This window comes from Oncorhynchus mykiss, chromosome 15 (assembly GCF_013265735.2).
Source record: "Oncorhynchus mykiss isolate Arlee chromosome 15, USDA_OmykA_1.1, whole genome shotgun sequence".
NCBI classification, from domain to species: domain Eukaryota; kingdom Metazoa; phylum Chordata; class Actinopteri; order Salmoniformes; family Salmonidae; genus Oncorhynchus; species Oncorhynchus mykiss.
Genome location: NC_048579.1, coordinates 59,906,087 through 59,912,086, shown reverse-complemented (window position 1 = coordinate 59,912,086; position 6,000 = coordinate 59,906,087). Strand labels below are relative to the sequence as shown.

At 46.9% G+C, this 6,000-nt stretch overlaps 1 protein-coding gene across 2 annotated transcripts in view; it reads left to right on the top strand.

The window, feature by feature from the left end:
• Positions 1-410: 410 nt before the first annotated feature.
• Positions 411-6,000, top strand: part of golgb1 (golgin B1) — a 28,066-nt gene continuing 22,476 nt past the window's right edge. For both annotated transcript variants that reach the window (XM_021563876.2, XM_021563875.2), the window contains exon 1: positions 411-551. The gene's annotated coding sequence lies outside the window, so the exon portion shown is untranslated. The remainder of the gene's footprint in view (positions 552-6,000) is intronic.

Genomic DNA, 6,000 nt, shown 5'->3' with positions numbered 1-6,000 from the left:
CCTTCTACGCCACCAATGCAGGTGTCTGTAGATGGAGTCAAAGACGGACACGGTGTACCGTGCAAACAGTGTGGTCCACTTTAGCATCTGCACGAACCAGTTCACAGAGCGACTCACAAAGGTCACAAACACTGTGGTGTAGTGTGCAAGTAGGAGAAGGCTTCGTCCAAGTTGTCTTCCATTGTTGATAATCAGATTGACTCGTGGGTCATGACCCGGCCCCATCCTATTAAATTCAGTTGTGTGGTTACAAATGAAAATGGTTAAGAAGGTTAATCATGGTATAAAAAGACCAAAACATTATCTTGTAAAAAAAACAGAGCGTTTTGGCGCATGTTGCACATTTTTCCTTAATAAGACAGTCTCTTGAAAAATGGTAAACGGTCGGAATTTACAGACATCCCCTTACTGTTGTGCAATCCTCCACTGGCCAATCGATGCTCTGCAAGTTGTTTCCGGGATGTTTGGTGATGTGGCTATGCACAGAAATACAGCAGAGGATATTCTTCAAATAAAAAGCAGAAACCGGTATCTGAGAAGCACTCATACAGGTTAGTCCCTCGTTCTTTCAACTATCAGCACACCATTCCCAGAGTTGCAGTTTAGAACAGCTGCCACACGCTCCAAAAAAACAAGGCACAGCGATATATTTAGCCAATTACTGTTATCCTTGTTAGCCAGCTAGCTAGCTGCTTGTCTACGTGCACTGAAAAGCTAACTCGTTCGCTGTTTTTATACAAGCGCAACCAATACAGCATCATAATTCCGAATTATGTATACACATCAAATACTCTTACTATGGTTGGAGACAGCACTGTCAAACTGTTCAGAAAGTAAGCCATCCATTTCTCCCTATAATATTTGCTGTTCAGGAGTAGTGGGCAAAACGAAATGACGCAGCCGCAGTCGAATGGCCCTATTGTTCGGCAGTGTTCGGCTCTTCCGGTGACACTCGAACCTCGAGGCCCTCTGCACGAACTATCTGGGTCACAAAACAATAACAATAATGTCCGTTAATGTATGTTGCCACAGGTATATTATTGGCACAAAGGACGATTGAATGCAGTGGCGGTCGGTGCCGTTTAAGATGAGGGAGGATTTTTTTTATGAGCATGGCCTTATTTCTATTATAGCATATTGGATGACTGTCATTCACATTCCGTTCACCCAGCTCAAATCAAATTTTATTTGTCACATACACATGGTTAGCAGATGTTAATGCGAGTGTAACGTAATGCTTGTGCTTTTAGTTCCGACCATGCAGTAATATCTAATAAGTAATCTAACCTAACAATTTCACAACAACTACGTTATACACACAAGTGTAAAGGAATGAATAAGAATATGTACATATACATTTATGAATGAGTGATGGCCGAACGGCATAGGCAAGATGCAGTAGATGGTATAGAGTACAGTATATACATATGAGATGAGTAATGTAGGGTATGTAAACATATAAAGTGGCTAGTGATACATTTATTACATACATTTTTCCATTATTAAAGTGGCTAGAGTTGAGTCAGTAAGTTGGCAGCAGCCACTCACTGTTAGTGATGGCTGTTTAACAGTCAGATGGCCTTGAGATAAAAGCTGTTTTTCAGTCTCTCTGTCCCCGCTTTGATGCACCTGTACTGAGGTTGCCTTCTGGATGATAGCGGGGTGAACAGGCAGTGGCTCGGGTGGTTGTTGACCTTGATGATCTTTTTGGCCTTCCTGTGACATCGGGTGGTGTAGGTGTCCTGGAGGGCAGGTAGTTTTCCCCCGGTGATGCGTTGTGCAGACCTCACTACCCTCTGGAGCCTTACGGTTATGGGCGGAGCAGTTGCCATACCAGGCGGTGATACAGCCCGACAGGATGCTCTCGATTGTGCATCTGTAAAAGTTTGTGAGGGCTTTTGGTGACAAGCCAAATTTCTTCAGCCTCCTGAGGTTGAAGAGACGCTGCTGCGCCTTCTTCGCCACGCTGTCTGTGTGGGTGGACCAATTCAGTTTGTCCGTGATGTGTACTCCGGGGAACTTAACTTACTACCCTCTCCACTACTGTCCCGTCGATGTGGATAGGGGGGTGCTCCCCCTGCTGTTTCCTGAAGTCCACGATCATCTCCTTTGTTTTGTTGACATCGAGTGTGAGGTTATTGTCAACAAAACAAAGGAGGCTGAAGAAATTCGGCTTGTCACCAAAAACACTCACAAACTTTTACAGATGCACCATCTACAGCATCCTTTCGGGCTGTATTTTTTTTATTTATTTTTTTTTATTTCACCTTTATTTAACCAGGTAGGCTAGTTGAGAACAAGTTCTCATTTGCAACTGCGACCTGGCCAAGATAAGGCATAGCAGTGTGAACAGACAACACAGAGTTACACATGGAGTAAACAATTAACAAGTCAATAACACAGTAGAAAAAAAGGGGAGTCTATATATACATTGTGTGCAAAAGGCATGAGGTAGGCAAATAATTACAATTATGCAGATTAACACTGGAGTGATAAGTGATCAGATGGTTATGTACAGGTAGAGATATTGGTGTGCAAAAGAGCAGAAAAATAAAAATAAATAAATAAAAACAGTATGGGGGTGAGGTAGGTGAAAATGGGTGGGCTATTTACCAATAGACTATGTACAGCTGCAGCGATCGGTTAGCTGCTCAGATAGCAGATGTTTGAAGTTGGTGAGGGAGATAAAAGTCTCCAACTTCAGCGATTTTTGCAATTCGTTCCAGTCACAGGCAGCAGAGAACTGGAACGAAAGGCGGCCAAATGAGGTGTTGGCTTTAGGGATGATCAGTGAGATACACCTGCTGGAGCGCGTGCTACGGATGGGTGTTGCCATCGTAACCAGTGAACTGAGATAAGGCGGAGCTTTACCTAGCATGGACTTGTAGATGACCTGGAGCCAGTGGGTCTGGCGACGAATATGTAGCGAGGGCCAGCCGACTAGAGCATACAAGTCGCAGTGGTGGGTGGTATAAGGTGCTTTAGTGACAAAACGGATGGCACTGTGATAAACTGCATCCAGTTTGCTGAGTAGAGTGTTGGAAGCAATTTTGTAGATGACGTCGCCGAAGTCGAGGATCGGTAGGATAGTCAGTTTTACTAGGGTAAGTTTGGCGGCGTGAGTGAAGGAGGCTTTGTTGCGGAATAGAAAGCCGACTCTTGATTTGATTTTCGATTGGAGATGTTTGATATGGGTCTGGAAGGAGAGTTTACAGTCTAGCCAGACACCTAGGTACTTATAGATGTCCACATATTCAAGGTCGGAACCATCCAGGGTGGTGATGCTGGTCAGGCGTGCGGGTGCAGGCAGCGAACGGTTGAAAAGCATGCATTTGGTTTTACTAGCGTTTAAGAGCAGTTGGAGGCCACGGAAGGAGTGCTGTATGGCATTGAAGCTCGTTTGGAGGTTAGATAGCACAGTGTCCAAGGACGGGCCGGAAGTATATAGAATGGTGTCGTCTGCGTAGAGGTGGATCAGGGAATCGCCCGCAGCATGAGAAACATCATTGATATATACAGAGAAAAGAGTCGGCCCGAGAATTGAACCCTGTGGCACCCCCATAGAGACTGCCAGAGGACCGGACAGCATGCCCTCCGATTTGACACACTGAACTCTGTCTGCAAAGTAATTGGTGAACCAGGCAAGGCAGTCATCCGAAAAACCGAGGCTACTGAGTCTGCCGATAAGAATACGGTGATTGACAGAGTCGAAAGCCTTGGCAAGGTCTATGAAGACGGCTGCACAGTACTGTCTTTTATCGATGGCGGTTATGATATCGTTTAGTACCTTGAGCGTGGCTGAGGTACACCCGTGACCGGCTCGGAAACCAGATTGCACAGCGGAGAAGGTACGGTGGGATTCAAGATGGTCAGTGACCTGTTTGTTGACTAGGCTTTCGAAAACCTTAGATAGGCAGGGCAGGATGGATATAGGTCTGTAACAGTTTGGGTCCAGGGTGTCGCCCCCTTTGAAGAGGGGGATGACTGCGGCAGCTTTCCAATCCTTGGGGATCTCAGACGATATGAAAGAGAGGTTGAACAGGCTGGTAATAGGGGTTGCGACAATGGCGGCGGATAGTTTCAGGAATAGAGGGTCCAGATTGTCCAGCCCAGCTGATTTGTACGGGTCCAGGTTTTGCAGCTCTTTCAGGACATCTGCTATCTGGATTTGGGTAAAGGAGAACCTGGAGAGGCTTGGGCGAGTAGCTGCGGGGGGGGGGGGAGCTGTTGTCCGAGGTTGGAGTAGCCAGGCGGAAGGCATGGCCAGCCGTTGAGAAATGCTTGTTGAAGTTTTCGATAATCATGGATTTATCGGTGGTGACCGTGTTACCTAGTCTCAGTGCAGTGGGCAGCTGGGAGGAGGTGCTCTTGTTCTCCATGGACTTCACAGTGTCCCAGAACTTTTTGGAGTTGGAGCTACAGGATGCAAACTTCTGCCTGAAGAAGTTGGCTTTAGCTTTCCTGACTGACTGTGTGTATTGGTTCCTGACTTCCCTGAACAGTTGCATATCGCGGGGACTATTCGATGTTAGCGCAGTCCGCCACAGGATGTTTTTGTGCTGGTCGAGGGCAGTCAGGTCTGGAGTGAACCAGGGGCTATATCTGTTCTTAGTTCTGCATTTTTTGAACGGAGCATGCTTATCTAAAATGGTGAGGAAGTTACTTTTAAAGAAAGACCAGGCATCCTCAACTGACGGGATGAGGTCAATGTCCTTCCAGGATACCCGGGCCAGGTCGATTAGAAAGGCCTGCTCACAGAAGTGTTTTAGGGAGCGTTTGACAGTGATGAGGGGTGGTCGTTTGACTGCGGCTCCGTAGCGGATACAGGCAATGAGGCAGTGATCGCTGAGATCCTGGTTGTAGACAGCGGAGGTGTATTTGGAGGGCCAGTTGGTCAGGATGACGTCAATGAGGGTGCCCTTGTTTACAGAGTTAGGGTTGTACCTGGTGGGTTCCTTGATGATTTGAGTGAGATTGAGGGCATCTAGCTTAGATTGTAGGACTGCCGGGGTGTTAAGCATATCCCAGTTTAGGTCACCTAACAGAACAAACTCTGAAGCTAGATGGGGGGCGATCAATTCACAAATGGTGTCCAGGGCACAGCTGGAAGCTGAGGGGGGTCGGTAGCAGGCGGCAACAGTGAGAGACTTATTTCTGGAGAGAGTAATTTTCAAAATTAGTAGTTCGAACTGTTTGGGTATGGACCTGGAGAGTATGACATTACTTTGCAGGCTATCTCTGCAGTAGACTGCAACTCCTCCCCCTTTGGCAGTTCTATCTTGACGGAAGATGTTATAGTTGGGTATGGAAATCTCAGAATTTTTGGTGGCCTTCCTGAGCCAGGATTCAGACACGGCAAGGACATCAGGGTTAGCAGAGTGTGCTAGAGCAGTGAGTAAGACACACTTAGGGAGGAGGCTTCTGATGTTGACATGCATGAAACCAAGGCTTTTTCGATCACAGAAGTCAACAAATGAGGGTGCCTGGGGACATGCAGGGCCTGGGTTTACCTCCACATCACCCGCGGAACAGAGAAGGAGTAGTATGAGGGTGCGGCTGAAGGCTATCAAAACTGGTCGCCTAGGGCGTTGGGGACAGAGAATAAGAGGAGCAGGTTTCTGGGCATGGTAGAATATATTCAGGGCATAATGCGCAGACAGGGGTATGGTGGGGTGCGGGTACAGCGGAGGTAAGCCCAGGCACTGGGTGATGATGAGAGAGGTTGTATCTCTGGACATGCTGGTTGTAATGGGTGAGGTCACCGCATGTGTGGGGGGTGGGACAAAGGAGGTATCAGGGGTATAAAGAGTGGAACTAGGGGCTCCATTGTAAACTAAAACAATGATAACTAACCTGCACAACAGTATACAAGGCATATTGACATTTGAGAGAGACATACAGCAAGGCATACAGTAATCACAGGTGTTGAATTGGGAGAGCTAGCTAAAACAGTAGGTGTCACCGCAATGCAACATCTATAGGTTTAGGCTACTACATGAT